Source organism: Curcuma longa, unplaced genomic scaffold (assembly GCF_044706935.1).
Source record: "Curcuma longa cultivar G26 ecotype Majalengka, Jawa Barat unplaced genomic scaffold, ITB_CL_G26_1.1 contig_27237, whole genome shotgun sequence".
Lineage (NCBI taxonomy): Eukaryota > Viridiplantae > Streptophyta > Magnoliopsida > Zingiberales > Zingiberaceae > Curcuma > Curcuma longa.
Genome location: NW_027433357.1, coordinates 5,073 through 26,045, shown reverse-complemented (window position 1 = coordinate 26,045; position 20,973 = coordinate 5,073). Strand labels below are relative to the sequence as shown.

The following is a 20,973-nucleotide window of genomic DNA, read 5'->3' as shown; positions in this document are numbered from 1 at the left end:
CGGAAAATATATTTAAGATGGTACAAATATGTACGTAGACGACCAATTGATGCTCCAGTTAGACGATGTGAAATTATAATAAATGTGTGTGTCAAACGAGGAAGAGGAAGATAAAAAAAGACTTGATTACTAATAATAAAACAAGATAAAATTTATTTAAATATAAATGATGATATAGTAGAATATAGAGCCCAATGACATAAAATGATCCATGTAGCTGACTCCACCTAGTGGGATAGACTTGGTTGTTGTTGGTTTTCTTTCAATTTTGGAATTTGTTAATTTGTAATCTTAGTCAATTTTGTTGAGTGAAAAATGAATTTAGCTAAAAGACATGAGTTGTTGATTTTCACTTACTTTTTCTATTATCTAGGTAATAAGTATATTTCTAGAAGTTCTATCTCATTTATTATTGTTTTGTTAAAGAGTGTGCTTAATGTACAATAACAAGTCGTTTTCTGAGTTGTAAATTGGAGAAAATAGAGATAAAAAAGTAGTCTCTTACATTAGGTAGTAGGCTAAACTACTATTTTATATGGCTGGTTACATAGCATAATGGAAAATAAAATCATATAAGAAATCAGAAACACTATTATGGTAAAGATATCAAGGTGACTTGTCATAGAACCAGAAAATTTAGATAATCTGTTTCATTTGGAAGTTCTATGCAAAGCTACTTCCATTCTCCTTGAGTAGCACATATTCCAACAACTAGGACCCTAGAAGCACAAATTGTCAGTTGTTCAAACCTCAAAGGGGTTAGTTATTGAAATTGAATATTCTACTTGTTACCTTGTTTAATCTTTCAGTGGAATTATTGTATATGTTACTTCCATAACTTAAGGCAGTTCTATCTTTTTCTTCAAATAAATCTTCTGTCTACAATTTACATAGTTATAATTTAAACCCATGCATTGCATCCATGTTAGTCCTAGTTTAAGTTGTATTTCTAAAAGAAAATAGATGTTCTGACATACTACCTCATTTGAATGTATTGCAGGCTCTTTTAGAGGAATGGATAGGCACTCGAACATTTCAAGATAAATGCATAGTTCAGGTAAAGGAAATTGCATGCCTCATGTTGTGGAATGATTTGTATGTTTCTTCCAAATTCAAACTATTCACTATACATCTCAATAATTACCCAATTCCCCTTATATGTAGGGAAGCATTTATATAATATTCCTTCTACTACATATATATACACTCAAGACTCCCTTAAACACTCCTCCGCAAACTGAACAATGTGTATGTAAGCTTGTTCTGAATTTAACTCTAGGCAAGATTTGAGTTGTCAAGCTATTGGTCATTAGTTGGAAGTTATTATGTTTGGTATTGTGTTGGCATGCCGACACATGGTGAGGAACAAATAAGGAAACCCGTTGAAGCTAAAGAGAGAATTCCTTAGCATGTTTGGAAGAAGACTCACTTATGCCAAAGCGTTGCAGAAAATACTTTAGGAGAGTCATGTCTCACCTCAGTCCTGCATTTGGTAAGAACGTCTTGCCTTTTGGAAGCCTTATAAAAGAATGCATTGTAAAAGCCTCATGAAAAACCATGTCATGGGTAACTTATGGAATGCTCACCCATTCATGGAACCATCCCTCATGTTAATCTCGTGATTTAGCCTATTTTACATGTTTATTGGCTAATGATTTCTTGTGGTCATGTCGACTAACATGACATAATATTTTAAACTTTTTTACAAACTTTGAATGATTTTATAGAGAAATTAATTTGAAGATAACATAAGTGGTTGTAAGTTGTAACTTAAAACAAATTTTTATTCTCACAAAATGACTTTTTTTTTTGAAATAATAGATTTAATTTTTAATTATTCTAGTATCTATAATTTTGAATAATTAGTTAGACCTTGAGGCAATATATAATATGTAGTTGTAATCTTGTTTAGCCATTAATAACTAATAAAGAAGGGAAAATTATTGAACAACCCTAGGTACAACCTCTCACTCAATATATAAGGAATATTACATATTAATGCTTACGATCTCATCAATGGTTTAAAATCTCGTATTGTGCCAAGTGGTATTGTCAAAATATATTATTTTAATAAATTATTGAACTTCGATATTACTCGGCACATGTAATCTATAATGTGACATTGTGTCATCATATGGATAATATCGTATCATTCTAATTTAAAATAATATTTGTTGGTTTTTAGCTTATACCCACGCAACAGTGTCAAAATTGCATCATGCTAGATGGGATGCATATAGTGGTGCTTTTTTTTCTTCTCATTTTCTCCCCCTCTAATTTGCTACTAGCACCATATGTTGGAACATCGGCATGGTACCAAAGTATTGTTCCAGTGATATACTGAAATGTCGGCATGACTCGAAATTTTAAACTTTTGTTTCATTTGTTTACGACTTAGTTCATTATACTTCCCTTCAAACTAGTTTAAAACTTTGAATATATTATAGAAACTCAAATTGTTATGAATTTACTCAACCCTAAGTCCTTTTATAGATTTAGTCAATATCATGGTTTAAAATCTCGTGTCGTACTAGATGATACAGGCAAAATATATCTTTCTACCCATCGACTGGCATGACATTGATGCTAGCACTTGCACGCCTGGTGCAAGGCCTCGTGGCTACGCCGAGGCCTCGTGCAAGCTCGACGGTTGTGTGAGACTAAGATTTTTTTTTCAATTTAAAAATTTTTCTTTATATTTTTTAATAGTTAATTTGTTTAGGCTGAATTTTTTTAATTGTTAATTTTGTCTTATTTTTTTAGGCTGAATTTTTTTTAACTGTTAATTTTGTCTTATTTTTTAATTGTTAATTTTTCCCCTCTTAATTTTCCCCTTCTTTCTCATATTTTAATTTTTTGTATTCCATTCATCCTTAAACATGAAAAAATTTTCTTTTAATTTTTTCTTATTCCTTTCCTTCTTAAATACATAAGAAAAAATTCCTACTTAAACTGATTAAATTAAATTAAATTTAAATTTATTTTTTAATTAATATATTTTATATTTAAAAAAGTACTAAAACAGTATCAACACAGTATAATTCCATATTGAAATTGTATCGTTTCGGCTATAAATTGAAATTCTGACACATTTTGAAATTTTAAATCATGGTCAATATGCTCATTCCATTGATCATTGATAGTTGCAAATTAGGTGACGACCTCATTTGATTGCTCTTTCTCTTTGATGAAGTGTCAATCAGTCTTTATGTGTTGTCCTCTTATGAAATATTGAGTTTGAAGCTATGTGCTTAGCATTTTGATTGTTGCAATACAACTCTTTGGCTCTACAAGAGCAATTTGGATGGAGTTCACATATAGTTGGTGCTATAATCTTATGTTCTACCCTTATATTTGATCTTACAACAACTGTTTGCTAATCTTGCCTCCTATGAGCATACAATATCCAAAACTAGATTATCTTTCTATGGGATAACATCATAAATATACCTCAGAGTACCTTATGATCTAATGATAACCTCAATTACGAAACAAGATAACTTTTCCTAGAGCGCTCTTAAGATACCATAGGATTCTCATAGCTTCTACCCAATGATCATGATATTGATTCTCCAAAGTTTGAGTAATTACACTAACAACAAATGAGATGCTAGGCCTTGTGGTTGAGATATAGTTTAATTTTTCTATGGTTTCTAAATCGTCTAGGGATTCCCCTTATCCTAGTACTAAGGATCCATGAGATTGTATACTAGTTTAGTACCTAGCTAGCTAGCCTCCTAGAATAAATAGTACATTTACGTTGCGAGAGCTAAATACTTTCATTTGAGCAAACAATCTGTATTCTCAGGAAGTACTCGACATTATAATGTTGATGGAGGTAATCATTTAATTTTGCTATCTAGATAGAATCATCATGATGCTAGTGTTATCCATATAAACAATGAGCTGAAATAAGGTAGAACACTATGTAATCTGCAACAATCTTGGTCAGAAGAAAAGATAGGCGAAAGCTATCTTTGTTATTGTATAAAAGGTATCCATATAGACACCATCAACTTGAATGTAGCCCTTTTCTACTATAAATTGACTATCAAGATAACGAAGATATAAAGATAAGAGTATTTTGGTGGCAATGGTGCATAAGACATAAAATGAGAAAGTGATTGAGAAGATAAACACTTATGAGTACGTTTGCTAAAAATAATGAGAATATCCAAATTGAAAGGTAATATTATATCAGGATTGGTGACTAGAGAGAGACTGTTGGAGAGTCTTATGGAGATGCTAGAGTTTTTCCACGTTGTGGTTATCCACGATACATTTATAAGGGAAGTAGTCAAGTAACAAAAGTAGAGTTTAGGGTGAGGTCTATATACAGGGTTGAGAAGCATAATGGTGTAGGAACAAAGAAAACTTCCTTTGTAGACTCAGGTAGAGATGTTGTAGAGGGAGAAAAAGGAGTGGACTCAAAAAAGCATATCAGTAATGATAAATGCATGTTGCGTTGTAGGAGAGTAACAATACCAACTTTTTTTAAATAACAATAATCAAGAAAAATACATTTGATGGATTGTTAAGATATTTATCAAGCAAGTGCATCCAAATACCCATAGTTGAAGAGAATATATAGTATCTTATGTAAATAGTACAATGAAGGGAATTTGACCATGAAGAGTAAAGAATGACATGTGAGTAGAAAGATATCATGCAATGAGAATAAGGTTAGTGCATAAAGAAAGGGGATATGCATATGTAAGAGTAAGAGCGGTCTTGATGAGATTTTGGATTTTTCATTCTTCTAAACCATTTTGCAGAGATGTTTGTGAATAGAAATTACTGAAAAGAGAGTTAAGCATTTCTAACATTGCCATTGAGTAGAACCTTGATATAGATAATTTTTAGAATAAAAAGAGGAGAAGAATGAGAAAAGCTTAAAACATTCTTCCATTACAAAACTCTAGGTCATTTTGTTGAAAGTAACAAAACTATCTAAAACCAATGCTAGAACTAACAGGTGCACAACAGCTCTATTGGTGCAATTAGCTTATAGTCAAATTCATCAAGATTTGTGTTTTGATATTTGGGCAGTATATTTGACATAAGTTGAAGATGTTTTGTCAAATAGGTAAGGTTGATTGGATATTTGACTATGAAAAAAGTCTAAATGGATCAATGTCAATCACACATTTGGCATACGGAAAACGTAAGTGGGTCAAAGTCGATCGGACACTTGGCAAGTGTTGAAAGTAATATGGAATTGACATTTTGGAAGTCTAGTTGGTATCGACATTGGTAAAAGTTCAACAAGTATTCGTAAAAGGGAAAGTCTAATATGGAGTTAGCATTGGGAAGTCTAGTAGGTGCTAGCATTGGTGAAAGTCTAGAAAAGTTAAGCTAGATTAATGTTTGGCACATGATGAGAAGTTCAATAGGTGCTAACATAGAAAGTTCAAACAGGTTAGTAATAGGCTTGATGTCTGATAGATGATGAGACGTTCAATAGTTGTTGGTAAAGGAAGTATAAGTAAGTTAGGGAGGACTAGATGTCTAGCAATTGACAACCTAACAGATGATGATTGGATGTTAGGTTGTGGTAGTCTAGGCAAGTTGATGAGAATTAGATTGAATGTTTGGTAGTGAAAGTTTTTCTATGATTGGGTGTTAGGTAGGCAGATCAAAGGGGAATTGTATGTTTGGGAATGAAACCTCAGCAGGTGAATGTTGACCTGATGTTAGGCAAAATTGAAATCCTAGAAGAGAACTTTAGACAAGGGAAGTCTAAAGATTTGTCTCCATGCAATGGCTGTCATGGCGGGTTATGATTGACTTGAGGCTAGGCAAGGTGAATTCCTAATAGGCTAAGGTTGATTTAATACTAGGCGATGTGTGGAGTATTAGAGATGAAGAGTCTCTAGGGAAGTGAAGTCATAATAAGTCAAGGTTGACGTGTACTAGGCAGATGAGAAAGTCTAGAGATATATATGATCTCTTTGCATGACATAGATTTAGACTTGGTGTGACTAGAATCAAAGTGCTAACAGATGACTAATGAATCCGAAGACACGAAGTTATGTTTCAGACAGATTCAAGGTTTAAACAATCAACTATTATTGTCTAGCAGCGATTGATTTGGAGCAATCGACTACACAGTCGACTCAGATAGAAAGCAAAATGAACATGTTTATGCTTATTTCTAATTGAAGACTAGTCGATTGGTAAAGGACCATTGGATGAGTAAAAATATGAAAAGTTGTGCAATAATGGTGACTTGACAAAACACATCAGTGGACTGATGGTAAGGGAGCAGTCGACCGAGCAATAGCCTTATAAAAGGAGCTTTAAGGGGTTCATTCAAGAGTACTCAAGTAGTGTTTCGTGAGAACTTCTACAAGGGCTTTGAGAAGTACCTAGCCAATGTTCTAGTGTTCATCCAAGCTATCAAAAAACAACACCGAGAAAATATTTCATTGTTTAATCTTTCATTTGTATTGTACTTTTGTTATCATTTGTATTTGCTTGTGCTAGTGTAACTTGAACAAATTTATAAGAGGTTTCTTCACCCATGGAAGGCTTTTGAGAAGAAGAAAGGTAAAGGTGATTTCAAGAGTGATCCGCCTTAAGGTTCATAGACCATGGAGTAGAAACTAGGGGTTCTAAATCATGTAAATAATTTATGTTCTTTTGTGAGTTATTTCTTTATTATTCCGCTGTGCCACCTCAAATTGCAGATGAAATGACGAACGAAATTGAAGCATCTATTCACTTCCTCTAGCCACATCCAATGGTTTTATAATCATTGTAGCTTTTATAATAATGTATCGAACATTGTGTCTGTCAATGTGGGATTGTTGTTTAATTCCTCCAAAATACGGTTCATTTTTCTAAAAATCCATGGTATCTGCTAGGCAATTTATGATTAACATGTTTTTTTTGTCTGAAGTATTTATATGTATGTTAATAAACATGTTTATGTAGAAATTTATAATTAGCCATGGTATTCATTTTTATTTATCTGAAGTATTTATCAAAGGATAGGCGTTGATCTACCAAGTTAATAACATTCTTGAATGATAGAAACAAGGGTAAGATGCATATGTAGGTGAATTTCATGGATTAATAAGGACAATGAAATTTAATAAGGAAACATATACAAGCAAGCCTGTGATTTGTTTATGAAACAAAATCCTGTCCACACGGATTGCATGATCAGGATATGGTTCAATATGATATCACTTAAATGAACCAACTTTGCTGAATACTTAGTCTATGCTTCTAGTTTTCAGTGAACAATGGTATTACAAAGCTTTTATTCTACTTGTCTTGCAGGATCAAAATAAGCTTATAAGCAACTTGAAAACCATTCAGGATTATCTTTGTTCTTTTGAGTCACAGGTAAACCTCTTTTCAGTAGTTTCTTTGCAGTCAATGGTTTTTATCATCCTCCATTTTTGTTAAAGGAAATTAACAGGAATCGTCAAAAAAAATGCATGTATGATATCTTATTTGCCTATGTACATAACTTCAGTAATACTTTAGTTGGTGTAAATATGGGAAAAGAAACTAGTGGAGTATCTGAATGAGTGGTGTATATATATTGTTGTTACTATATTTCCATGAAAAGCTCTTCTAGTTTCTATGGCAATAAATGAATATTAGAACATAATAAAATATGAATCGAATAGTTTTTAATGTCTTATATAATACATAATGATTACCTAAATGCTTATGATTCAATTGGTTCACTTAAATGGAGTAAACAAATAGTTATTTCTAAGGAATAAAATAGATAAGAAATAGCTATTCCTTAGTTTGGTTCATGAAATAAAATATAAAATCAGCATTCTTATGTTTGCTTGCTAGAATGTTAAGGAATACATTTTTACAATGAAAAAAATCAAGCATAAATAATTTGACTAATTTGTTTTAGAGCAATGATATGCAGCATGAAAAAATACAGCATGAAATCAACATGACACACTGCATGCAGTGGGTCCCACATCCATGTAGTGGGACCCACAGCCATGCAGTTGAGTGTGTCATGTTGGTTTCATGATGCATTTTTCATGCTGCATATCATTTCTCTTTGTTTTATTGGCACTATGGCTAAGTAGCTTATCTGGCTCGATTGACTCTAAGTACCTTGACCAACCCAATAGGTTTATTTGATCAATTGCCTCATCCAAGCCAACTGCCCCCATCATGCTTGAGTCATTTGTCTACCCCAGCTACCTTGACTGCCCTAATTGGCACAACTACTTTAACTTGCTAACCTAATTAATCTAATTAAGTTGCTTAGCGTACTGGGCTCAACCAACCCACTTGACCTACTCGCCTAGAACAATCTGCCTATCCTGGCTAGCCAATGTGCTTGGTTGATCAATCACAACCCACTGCTAAACCCATCTAGGTTGACCTCCTAGCCTAATTGCCATGCTCACTTGCTCAACCCCACTAACCTGTGCATCTTGCCATGTCCGACCAGTCCACTTAACCCAATTGACCTCTTAGTCCACTTAGCTTGTACTGTCTAATTGATCTCGGCTCATTCGACTACTTTGTCCCTTTAGCCCCCTCGCTCTCCACTCCCACCACTCCTGATTTGATTGCCCTATTCAACCCAACCAACCTTTGTGATACATCAAGTCCAACCTTTCCCTCAAACATGCTTGGCCCATCTAGTTCACTCGACTCCTTTGACTTTCCCGACCAGCTCGACTCATTTTTCTTGTACAATTTATCTGATCATATTAATTGAATGTTATTGAAGGATGAAATTAATAATGAATAATCATTGTTAGAATAGGCTAAAGAATAACTATCCATCGAATAAGTATTTGATTCTCTTACAAGAAACCATTGAAATGATTATTATAATCAATAGTATTTAATTACGTAATATATAAGGTAATATAAATATTTTGATAGCAAAAATATTGTTGTAATTGAGTAATGTTAAATTGTTATGCCTAAAGAAATAACTATAGATATTTTAAAATTCAAAACTTGAAAGTATAATAAGATCATTATAACATATCTTATTAAATTTGTAATAACAAATAATATGTAACTAGTAAAATTATTTTCTGATATTAAACACAGTTTGAGTTACTATATAAATAAGATTTTTAATCGTTTAATATTTATAATATTTATAATAAATTATTAAAACTAGCATTCTAAATGTTATCACTATATAAAATAACATTATTGTTATGTTAATTGAATTATTAGTTACATTATTATATCGACAATTAAAAACTAGTCTATCACCAGCTCCACAAGACATATGAAATTTTGAGTAGAGCTCATCCCACAAGCTTTTGAGTAATATAATGTATTTTTTTCAGTAAGAGATCTTAATATATATAAGAGCAAAAATATATGAACTTCACAAACCTCTGTCCATGTCTTCTAAATAAATTCTTAAACTTTTTTATTCCTATCAATGAATAAATATGGACTTTTTTGTCACAATATGGGTTAATCAATAAATCATATTTATTTAGAACATAACTTGGATTTCAAGTTAGGGCACATAAAGCCATGACTTGCAACATATGCAGTTATGTATATAATTTGAACATATAAATATGTAGCTTTTGAAAATTGTAGTTAACACAAAATATGAATTACATATGGCAACAAATCATCAAAGTGAGAATGAGGTTTGAAATCTCGTTCCTAGCTATAGTTTCAATCCTTAGCCGAAAGAAGATATATTAGGCATGTTAGTGCCAAGAGGTATGCCAAACCTTAAAAGAAGAGAAGGGATAAAGAGAAGTTTTGCACAAAATGGAGGTGTTAACCATGGAAGCTTTGCTTCACAAAAGGTAGATGAAACCTTGCAACTTTTGACGAAGCCTTGGACCTTACGGATGCTTCATCATAGTGTTGGAGTAATCATGCCCTAAGTATGTGATTGACATGTGATTTTGATATTTGGACAAAGTTTAAGCTAGAGATATTAGTAATCTCATGTGTATCTGCAAGTGTAGGAAATTTGACGTGTCGTAAGTGCAATGACAGAAGTCTAATTAGGTCAACGAGGATTAGATACTGGCATGTGAATTACCCAAGTAATTTAGGAATCAAAGGCTTGGCAATATGAAGGTCAAGTAGGTTAGGGAGATGTTAGGTAAGGTGTAAAGTCCAATAGGTCAAGGGGATTGAATGTTAGGCAAAGAATAAAGTCCAAACAGGTCAAAGACTAGATGCTAGGTAAGTCCCAATAGATTCGGAAACTAAATGCCTAGGCATGATAAGTTCTGGAGGCTTGGAGAGCCTATTGGCTCACAGTAAACTCTTTGAGGAATTCAGTGTACATCTAAACTAGGGACGAAGGGATTAGACTTAGGTATGGACTATCTTGGAAGCTGCTGGAATCAAAGTACTTGCCGACTGATATGGGAATTCAGTTAATTGATTGGTCAATTGACTAAGGAGTTGATTCAAAATCAAATAAAAAATTATTTCGATTCTGGAGCATCAGTTGATCATTTTATCAATTGACTATTGGGCTATCAATCAACTTGTCTAAAACACCAGTTTACTAATGCTTAACAGTAACTACCCAAATTATCACTGACAAGGTAATAGATATGACCATCAGTTGTCAAAATCTGCTAGCCAATTGATTGATGGTAAGAAAGCAACGATCTAGTCACTAGAAAACTAATTTCGAAGATAGAATTCAATCTTGAAGTTGCGACTATATATAAGGGCATATTGCAACTCGGAAAGACAAGGAGGAGAACCTGAAAGCTCAGTTGGGTGTACTCTAAGGGGCTTTTGGTTGGGGGTTATCGTTGATAACCTTGGTTATCTGTCCAAGGTTATCAACAATAACCTTGTTTAATTCAGGTTATCAACGATTCCCAAGTAATGCAGCATCATCGTCACATCAACAAAACATCAGCAAATGGGTTATAAACTCGGAATGTGATTACCTTGGCAGGTTAAGATTTTTTACGATTCCGGAGGTTAATAAATTTTTTTTCCATGATTACTCTCCAATTTTAAAATTGAGTTAATTGAAATGTATAGTGAAACTTAATTGAAATTGAGTTAATTAATTCAATAAATTTTAATTTAAATACTTAAAAATTTAACGAATTATATTTATTAATTTAACAATAAATTAATGAATTATATTTATTAATTTAATGAATTATTTTATTAATATAATATTTTAATGAATTATATAAATTTATTTTAAATTTTTAAAAATTATATTTATTTATTTTATATATTATTAATTATATTTATTAATTTAACAATAAATTAATGAATTATATTTATTAATTTAATGAATTAAAATAATTATTTTAACAAATTATTTTATTAAAATATATAAAAAGTTATTTTAAATTTTAAAAATTGTAAATAAATTATATTGATTTATTTTATCTATTATTAATTTATTATCATCATTAATATTATTAATATTAATATTAATATTATTAATTTAATTTATTCTAAAAATAAATTAAATCAAGGGTAATATAGTAAATGTTAAACTGGTTATGTTTTATTCCCTTCAAATAAATAAGTTGAAACAATCAATATTATGTTATGTTTTATGTCCATAATCTTGGTTATGTGATTACATGGTAATCACATAATCAAGGTTATGCATGATAATTTGAATCAAATGCACCCTAAGTGCTCAACTCATTGGTCCTCTTTATTGTAGTTTTATTTGTAATCTCTTGTGCTCGATTTCTACACTCTTGTAAAGAGATATTGTAAGAGGTTTCTCTACCTTTAATTGTTGGTCAAGAAGAACAAAAATAGTGGTGTATTTGATGACTAATCCACTTAAAAGATCATAGCCGTGAAATAGAAGTCAGAGGCTATGGTGTAGAAGTCTGAGGGACTATCGAACCACGTTAATTGTCTATCATCATTAGTTTGCTTCTTGGATCTTTTTTTCTTTCGTTGTTTTAGTTTTTGCTATGTACCAAGCTTTATAGGAACAAAAAGGTGCTTCGAACAAGGTTATTCAACCCCCCCCCCCCCCCCCCCCCCCCCCCCTCCCCCAGCCTCTCCAAACGATCCAACAATTGATATCAATGGTCAGTCGATCTTGGAGGACTAACCGCCCAAAGGAGCAAATTTTTAAGGAGATGGTAGCTCAAGAGGGATATCTCCATGTTTTGACAGTATAAACTTCAACTACTGGAAAGGTAAAATAGAGTAATATTTGATAACGGGCATAAAACATTGGTTTAGTATAAAGGAAGGTTTTAAGATACCTCTCAATGTGCTTGGAGAATCTGAGTCAAGTAAATGGACCACGAAGTTGAAGGAGGTGCAAGCCAATGGAAAAGCCACCATAACCTTGCAATGTGGGTTGGCACATAGGGATGATAATGAGTCGGATTTGAGTCGGATTCTATATTCTTCGTCCCCATCCCCATTATCATCCCTATCGGTTATTCAATTTTCATCCTTATCCCCATACCCATCGGAGAATCGTATATTCATACCCACCAAATATCTTATTACCACCTATAATTGTATTTTTTTCAAATTTGAATTATTTTGATGAAGTTTTGGATATTTACCAAATTTTTAAGAAAATAATAAGAAAAATGATTAAATATAAAAATTAGCAAACTAAATATTATAGAGGAAATAATAAAGAAGTGGGTCGCTGGTGAAATGAAAGAAAAAAATCAATAAAATACAAATTAAAGAGGTGTTAGTGGGTTTTGGATTTTGTTTGGGATTTGAGAAAAGAAATCTTTTTTTAATATATATATATATATATTAATTTAATCAGGTAATTGGGTTGTGTATGAGTAGGATTCTATTAGACCCGCCACTATATCTAAATCCGAAAATCCCCATACCTGATTACCCGATTATTTAATCGGGTTTTAAAAATTCCTCCATACCTTCCTCAATTTGAGTCAGATATCGGATTCTCTATCGGGTTTGGAGGAAATTGCTATCCCTATTGGCACCATACCAACTCAATAAAGTAGGGCTCTTCAAGAGCGCTAAAGAACTTTGAGAGGATACTTGTGACTCAAAAATTGCTAAAATAGATCAATTTTTAAGTCAACTGTAGAATTGCACCATGAAAGCAAAAATGGTGAGCCATCTACATGGAATATTCAAGGGCATCTTAAATGGACTCCATGTGATAAGGGAAAATGTAGAGAACCACGATCTTATAAGGTACACATTGAATGTCTTCCATTGTATAACTTTGTAGTCATCCATGGTGGATCTCTGTAGGTTTCTTATGATCTTTCAACGGTAATGTTAGACAAATTGCTTTGTGAATTTGAGCTTCATAAACATACTAACCGTGTTCCCAATGAGAAGGGGTTGACTTTGGTTGCAAATAAGAAGCATAATACCAAGAAGCAAAAAAGAAGGTAGCCTCATTTGACTTAGAACATGAAATTAGAAGGATGACATCTCATCAAGCGAAATGGCTCACTTTGTCAAAAGGATAATGAGGAGCAAGAAGTTTGACAAGAAGGATGTGAATGAGTCTACTTAGTTACCTATGGGCCGAGGCAATTAATGTTGCTTGTCAAATCCAAAATAGGATTTATTTGTATAAGGTTTTAGGAAGGACACTTTTAAACATTGGTTTGGAAAGGTTCCTATAATTAAGCATGTCAAGGTGTTTGATTGTAATATTTATTTCCTAAATATCAAGGACCATCTAGGAAAATTTTCAACTAAGGTAGATGAAGGAATCCTTATTAGATATTCATCATCAAATAGGATTTATAGGGTATACAACAAAAAGGTCTCTCAAGGCTGAGGAATCTACAAATGTTTTATTTGATGAAACAACAAACTTGTACCCTAGGCAATCTCTTGTTAATAAAGATATCAATGACAAATTGAACAAAGAATTTTCCTTTAAACTTGAAAAATTAAATTTAGAAGGCAATGTTCAAGGGGGAACTAGAGGAAATTTGGATAAGAAATAAGCGAAGAAGAAAATGTCATTGACAGTGTTGGAAACACATTTCAACCATTTAGGACACCTAGGATCCATTTTAGTTATCCCATTGAACAAGTTATACAAGTTGTAGGAGATATTTTACAAAAAATTAGGACTAGATCTTACTTTAATAACTTAGAAAATCAATTTGTATGGATATCCCAAATTGAGTCCAAGACCATTAATCATCTATTGCATGACCCAGATTGGGTGTTAGCCATGTAAGATGATTTGACTCAATTCAATAAAAGTCAAGTTTGGGATTTGGTTTTGAAACCCTAAGAGCGTATACTATTGATACTAGATGAGCTTTTAGGAACAAGTAGGATGATAAGGAAACCGTGGTTAGAAATAAGATTAGACTTATAGTCCAAGGTTTCACCCAAGTTGAATGATTAGGTTATGCTCTCTAGCTTGTCTAGAATCTAGTGAAGTACTTTTAGCATATGTCACTCACAAGAGATTAAAGTTATATAAAATGGATGTTTTCAAAAAGGAAGAAGTGTATGTAGAGAAACTACTATATAAGCTTAAGAAAGGCTTGTATGGGTTGAAACAAGCATCCTAAGTTTGTTATGAAAGGCTCTCAAACTTCCTCATTCCCAATAACTTTAGGAGAGGATAAATAAATCTCATCTTGTTCATAAAGTATTGTGGAAATGATATATTTGTTGCCCAAGTTTGAGATAAGTCTAGCAGGAGAATTGAATTTCTTCATAGGACTTCAATCAAATAAACTGAGAAGAGGGAATCCATGTTCATTAAACAAAGTATGTCAAGGAACTTATTATAAAGAAGTTTGATATGAAAAGTGCCAAGTAGTTGTCAACTTCTATGGCAACTAATATGACAACTTAATATTAAGATAAACCATAATCCAAAAGGGAAACTAGTGGATCCAAAACATAATTGGAGTGCTATAGGTAGTTTAATTGTACCTTATCGCTAATAGACCTGATATGTTATTTACAATTGGCATGTGTGTTAGGTATCATCATGTGCCAAAGTGTTTCATTTGTTTATCGTTAAGAGGATGCTATCATAAAGGTACTCTAATGTTGGTCTTTGGTATCTAAGGATTGATACATTCAATTAGTTGGATATTCCAATTCTAATTATGTGGGATGTAAATTAGAAAGGAGATTACTAGTGGAGAATGTCAATTTCTTGGATCTTCCTTAGTTGAAATAGCTAGAAGTATCATTTTGTTGCACTATCCTTGACTGAGACCGAGTATGTGACCATGAGTGAATGTGGGCTTAATTACTTTGGATGATGGACACACTTGAGGATTATGAATTCAATTATAAAAATGTCTTAGTGTTGTGTGTTAACGTGAGCACCATCAATTTGACTAAGAACTCGGTGTATCACTATAGGATAAAGTACATTGATGTGAAGCATTACTTTATTAGAGACCATGTGGTAAGAAGAGATATAGTATTTAACCATATAGAATCCAAGTTTAACCTTGTCAACAACAAGTTTACTAAGCCTCATCCCAAAGCTGAATTTAACACTCATCAAAGAGAGCTTAGTATGTTCTAGAATTGGATAATCACCTAGAATAGGACTATACCTTTGATACATCTCATAAAGAACATAGGACAATATGATTTGTATATTGACATAGCTAGATCATGTGATATGTTAGAGAGATATTTTAGTTCAAAATGTTTGTTATTGCGCATTACTTTAAGCCAAAATGACATTTAATATATGAATTATAAAAATAACTAATTATGGGGAAAACTTATGTACATATAACTCAAAGACCGGGGTTGGGAATTTCAAAATGTTTTTTTTTTAAACTCTAGGAAAACTATTTTGAACTAGAGTGTTTGGATGAACATAGTTGGTTGGAAGTGAAACATTGAAGTTTTTCATATTTCACAACTTTATGCCAAATTTTAAAAATAGAGTTAACCTTTATAAAACCTATTTTTCATGTGATAATGATGTAACAAGTGTGTTTATGAAGTTTTATAATTTTTAGACGCATGTAAAATTTCAATTGCATTTTGGAAATTCAATTGGACTACTGAGCAAGCAATTGAAATGGAAATTAGTCGACTAGTACTTTGATGAACTGATACAGAAATATGATTTCAACTAAAACTTTATGGTTTCAAGCAAATTTAGGTGTTTATGTTCATTCATAAACTTATAAAACCATTGTTGGTGCAAGGATAATGAGTTAAGGGGGAGAAAATTCTTTAAAGGGGAGGATAAGGTTTCTCACTTAGGATTCATGTGGATGATTGTTAACGGGGAGGAGCACCTTCTTGAGGTGTGGAAATCTTTTCATAGCAAAAACAGAAGTTTAGGAGGAACTTGTAATACATAATGAACTCTTGTGATACATTGAGGGGAGAGATTTTTAGCTTAGGAGGAGAAGTGACTTTTTAAGGGGAGGTCCACCTTGAAAGAACATAAATTACCCAAAGTTGAGGGAAATGTTTTCTTGGGGAAAGGGAGTTCCCTAAGTAAAGGAAATGTGAGGAGAAGATTGTTTAAGAGAGAGGCACCCACCATGATAAGATTTAAAGCTCAAGATCGAGCATTGGACTTGTCCCGAAGGGGGAGTGATGATTTAATCCTTCACACCTTGCATAATAATACATGAGGCACCTTGTATAGGTGAAATTCTCTTTTGATGTGTGTCACAAGGATTGAAATTTCGAGTCGTATCGGGCGATACGGGCGAAAAAATTCGTTCCGCGGAGGCACCGGCACAGGAATTTCAGCCGGGGAACGCCTCCGGAGGCGTTGCTCAGGCTCGGCGATGCCTCCGGAGGCATCACGTGGCCTCGGCGATGCTGCCGAAGGCGCCGTCCGAGCCCGACGTCGCCGCCGGAGGCCCCGCCCGGGGCCGGCGACGCCACCGGAGGCGCCTCCCGAGGCCGACGACGCTCTGCACGTGGGTCGCGCGTACCAATCGCGCGCTGTCCACAATTTTTTTTTTGGATTTTAAAACTTAGGATTTAATTAGATTTTAATAATCAATTCCTAGCTATAGTTCAAATCTATCGTTCGGGATAATTTAAATAGGCTTTATTAAAACTTATAAAATTATCAAAAAAATTTATTTTTTATTTTTAAATATTTAGATTAAATTTTTTTATTTTAATTAATATATTTTATATTTTAAAAATACAGAAACTATACCGGCACGATACGATACGGTACCGAAACTGTATCGTTCCGGTCCGGGACCGAAACTCCGGCACGGCTTGATATTTTAAACTTTGATGTGTCGAAGAGGGAGATGTGAAGGGTGTAAGTTAAAAAACCATTATTGTAATAAAGGTAGATATTAGAAACCATCACTATGATGAAAAAAAGGGAGCAAGGATTTTTAGGCACTATAATCATGAAAAGTGTTAATTTTGTGATTACCTCTTTGATTGCGATCACATTGTTTTATGATTGTTTTTTTCAAAGCTAACTTTTGATTGTCAAATATCAAAGAGGGAGATTATAGATATAATCGTGCCCTAAGTATGTGATTAGCATGAGGTTCTTATGTTTGGGCAAAGTGATTTTATATGTGTATCTTAATTGTGCAGGTGCATGAAACTTGATGTGTTGCAACTACAACAATGGAAGTCCAAGTAGGTCAAGAAAAATTAGATATTTCATATGTGGAAAGCCTAAGTAGGTCACAACTAGGTTAGGGACCAAAGACTTGGCAATATGAAATCCCAGGCGACCAAATGCTAGGCAAGTTATAAAGTCTCAGACCAATAGGTCAAGGAGCCTGAATGTTAGGCAAGGCAAAAGTCCCAATAGCTTAGGGAGACCAAATGCTAGGAACCGATGAAGTCTCTAAGGCAAGGTGCTTTTTAAGCATGGAAGTCACAGAGGCTTGGAGAATCTCTTGGCACGCAAGTAAACTCTATGACAAAGAGGAAAAGTTTGGGTGTACATGTACAATGGGGATGAAAGGATGAGATTAGGTATGAACTCAAGTTTCAATTCTAGAGAGCAATCAACTACTAGGCCATCAATCGACTGGTCTAAAGCACCAGTCAATCAATGCTCAACGATAATAAGTCAAATTACCATTAAACTTGACAATGTGATTATTAGTTGTTAAAATCAACTAACCAGGCGATTGTCGGCTGATGATAAGGAAGCAATCTGTTGATCACCAAAAAGTTGATTTCACAGAAAGAATTAAAACTTGAAGCTGTGGTTATATATATGAGCTTATGGTAGCTTGGGAGACAAGGGGGAGAACATGAAAACTCATGTGTGTTCTAAGTGCCTAAACTCTTTTTTTTCTCTTTATTGTGCTCTATTTCTACACTCTCGTAAAGAGATATTGTAAGAGATTTCTCTACCTCCAGTTGTTGATACGAAGGAGAAAAGTAAGTGGTGCAGTCAAGGAGTGATCCACCTAAAAGATCATAGGTCATGAAGTAGGAGTGCAGGGGAATATCTTTGGTATGTTGAAAGCCTTTTTTGATGCACTTTGCCTTTTTGACAGATGCCAGTGTAGTCAGATAGCATTTAGACCACAATAATAGATGCTGACTAGTGAGTAAGAATCAATATGACCATCTGTCATTTAGTCTCTATTTATTATTTTTGACAGATATGGACTTGGGCTTTATTATTTTTGACTAATGTAAATCATGTTTATCCACTCAATTGCGCTAGCTTCTATCAATGGCAGGGAATGACAGTCGTGAACATATCTGCAACAACATTCCCTCAAACTCTGGATCGTCTCCATAGCTATCTTCTTCAGGTATTTTCTGCATTCAATTTTTAAAAAAACTTCATTATCTGTCCTGCATATAAAAACTGTCCATCTCAAGCTTGGTTTTAGCTCGTTTTTCTTTTTCTTTTAATCAAAACTAAGGTGATGTTGTAAACTTATCAAAACTGCTGTTTTAGATGCCTACGTGGATTAAATGGATTCCCACATCGGTTTATCACTTCAATTACCCATTTAAATATTAAATCTGTTTTCAAATTTAAACCCAATAGAAAATTTCGAAAAGACCAGTTTCATCCATGTCCGCATCTAAAATAATCACTTTGCATATATGACAACATGCTGCGTAGAAGTCGCATCATAATTTTGACAGAGATCAAACAACCAATTGACATGTCACATTTTAGGAATGGACTGATACTGATGGACTAAAGTTAATGGACTGTTGTTATGTTGTGATTTGGATTGGCAAATACCTTGTTGTTCAATTGTTCCACTTAACATTTACAATTGATAGGCTACAAGATGGATCCTACTAGATAACCTTGTAAGGACTAAGTTATCTATTCTTTAATATCAAATGGATTTTCTTTTCTGAAATTTTAGGTGCATCCTTTTGAATGTTGATATTGTTTTATTGTATATTATATATATGTATCTTTTAATATATATATATATATATATATATATATATATATATATATATATAATATTATACTTTTATTGGATACTCTAGTATCAATTTATTTTCTTCCAGTTTTGGTACTCGTGATAAAATCTTGGCACAATCTGATGCTAGGAAGTTAATTTAGGATGATGTAGCTCTGCCTATACTAAAGCTGATCATATAAACAATTATTTGGAAAAAAATATTTATTGACTAGATATATGATGTTTTCTCAAACAAGATATTTTTGACCCTCCTCCATCAGTCACATTTATAAATTCATTTGGGCAATTCCAATTTCAGTGTATTGAGCGAGGAATTTCAGTTGCAGCTTCTAAAAACAGTAGGCCCAAGGAGAACTAGGGTATTCACAGCTTCAGATCTAAAGCAGTTGACAGGTATGAACATTTGTCAAGAATTTTACAAAGATATATAATTCATTTGATGCACCAACCATTCATCTCCATCGTTTTCTATTAAAACAGAAATATAAATTAAACTATTTTTGGTATTCTTGAGATCTTGTCTTACGTTAGTCTATTTTTCTACCTGTTCTTCTGGAGTCATTCCTCTGGTTTTTCTACCTGTTCTTCTGGATCATTCCTCTCCATTTCTCCACCACTGCATCACCATTCCATGTCATCTTCCACAGTCACTTTGTTCTGACTTTCATATACCATTTCAATTCATGATGGTCTATGCATTGGCATTTTGATCATGAAGGGGCGAATGTAGTGAGAATTGGAGGATGATTTTAGACGTAAAAATTGGTAAAAACATCAAATGGTCTCCTGCCGAATTTGATACTTGAATTTTAGTATGCAATAATCTTGACATCAAATTTCAAGTGCCCCAGTTATGATTCGGTGTGTCCAAAAAAAAAACATTCTGGCCCGATTGAAATGTTTGCTCCTGAGAAGTTTAACAAGGTATTAATCATACAACTCAGTAAATGCGAGCCCCTCCGACTAAATATTACGACTGCCAGTCAGCTAGATGTTAAACTCTTAACGGCTTCAAAATTTGTTATTCTAGAGGGCTGTGTTAAGTGGAGCTGTCTGCTAGTCAAGTGTTGTGGTTGTTCAGGGGGTTCCAGGATTTAAGCATTTTTCGTTTTTGCACTAATTCCTTTTATTGAGATCTATCTTTAATTTTACACATGCTTAATATTACAAACTTATTACATTCAATATTTTAAGGTGGAAGCTCTTCACATGGAAATCAAAAGTGACGAATTTGTGCATGGAGGAGCAGTTGCATTAAGAAGAAAAAAAATGAGCCATTAATTTATTAATTTATTTTTTTTCTTCTGTAACTAAAGAGGATGATGATTTTATTGAACTGATTTCCACCACTCTGTGATTACCGACCGCTTCATCTCCTTCAGTGTATGCCTAATTAATCAGGTCTTTTGCTTGTTGCTACAATAATAAATAAATGGAAAGATTTTTAAAATTATTAATGTTATAACAGTTAGTATCTTTAAAATTTTTAAATCTATTGATAGTGTTTCCTAATCTCGTTTGTCTTTGATCTATTGAAAGTTTCTTAAATCCTTTTATTTTTACAACCTATAAATCTTTTCAAAAATTTGTCGTTAGTTGTCTAAACCTTTCTCATTCCATTTGATAGTTGAAGATCCTAATT

At 33.1% G+C, this 20,973-nt stretch overlaps 1 long non-coding RNA gene across 1 annotated transcript; it reads left to right on the top strand.

The window, feature by feature from the left end:
* Positions 1-998: 998 nt before the first annotated feature.
* Positions 999-20,765, top strand: LOC141818995 (uncharacterized). The gene is made up of 5 exons (XR_012601026.1): positions 999-1,057; positions 7,288-7,353; positions 18,615-18,689; positions 19,630-19,724; positions 20,526-20,765. It is a non-coding gene; the product is annotated as an uncharacterized LOC141818995 (long non-coding RNA).
* Positions 20,766-20,973: the final 208 nt, after the last annotated feature.